The sequence below is a fragment of the Puma concolor genome, chromosome A2 (genome assembly GCF_028749965.1).
Source record: "Puma concolor isolate L17-30 chromosome A2, mPumCon1.1.hap2, whole genome shotgun sequence".
Taxonomy (NCBI): Eukaryota; Metazoa; Chordata; class Mammalia; order Carnivora; family Felidae; genus Puma; species Puma concolor.
In genome coordinates this window covers 92001966-92003216 of record NC_141668.1, presented here as the reverse complement: position 1 = coordinate 92003216, position 1251 = coordinate 92001966, and the positions used below count along the sequence as shown (strand labels likewise).

Genomic DNA, 1251 nt, shown 5'->3' with positions numbered 1-1251 from the left:
CAGGCACTCACATGTTGGGTGCATAGGTATTTAACAATTGTTATATCCTCTTGATGGATTGATCCCTTTGTCATTATGCAATGGCCTTTCTTGTCTCTTGTTACAGTCTTTGTTTTAAAGTCAGTTTTGTCTGGTATAAGTATTGCCATCTATACCAGGTTTTTGTGGTTTGGGCGGGGAGGGGGTAGTGGTGAGGGGGGCTTCCACTAGCATGGAATATCTAATCTATCCTTTCACTTTCAGTCTGTATATGTGTTGAGGTCTGAAGTGAGTCTCTTGTAGACAGAATATAGATAGGCCTTCATTTTTATCCATTTAAAATCACCCATATCTTTATCGAGCCTCTAGTTCATTAACATTTAAAGTAAGTATTACCTTTTCATAATGATGGCACCAAAGGCACCAAAGAAGGAAGACTGTCCCTCCCAAAGCCAAAGCCAAAGCAAAGGTTTTAAAGGCCAAGAAAGCGGTGCTGAAAGGCATCCACAGTCACACAAAAAGAGAAGATCCGCATGACACCTACATTACAACAGCCTAAGACACTATGTCTCTGAAGGCAGCCCAAATGTCCTTGAAACCCCCAGGAGAAACAAGCTTCACCACTATGCCATCAGCATGTTCCTCCTGCTTACCAGGTCAGCCATGAAGAAGATAGAAGACAACAACACAGTTGTATTCATTGTGGATGTCAAGGCCAACAAGCACTAGATCAAACAGTCTGTGAAGAACCTCTATGACATTGATGCAGCCAAGGTGAACACCCTGATCAGACTCAATAGAGAGAAGAAGGCACGTGTTTGCTTGGCTCCTGACCATGATGCTTTGGATGTTGCCAACAAAATTGGGGTGACTAAACTGAGTCTAGCTGTCTAGATCTAAATATAAATTTTTTTACCATAAAAAATAATAATTATTAATAGATATGTACTTATTGACATTTTGTTCATTGTTTTGTTGGGTTTTTTTTTTTTGTTTTTGTTTGTTTTTTTAGTTCTTCTCTGTTCCTTCCTTCTCTTGCTCTCTTCTTTTGTGATTTTGTGACTCTCTGTAGTGTTATGCTTCACTCTCTTTCTTTTTATTTTTTGTGTATCTATTATAGGTTTTCCATGAGGCTCATGTATAACATCCTATGTATCTAAAAGTCTATTTTAAGTTAGTGGTTGCTTAGTTTCGAACACATTCTGTAAGCTCTACATTTTTACTCCCCTCCACATTTTATACATATGATGTTATATTTTACATCTTTTTACT

General features: G+C 38.0%; 1 pseudogene; it reads left to right on the top strand.

Annotated features, from left to right (window-relative positions):
• The first annotated feature begins 387 nt into the window (after nt 1–387).
• Nucleotides 388–873, top strand: LOC147583321 (large ribosomal subunit protein uL23 pseudogene; annotated as a pseudogene).
• The last annotated feature ends 378 nt before the right edge of the window (nt 874–1251 follow it).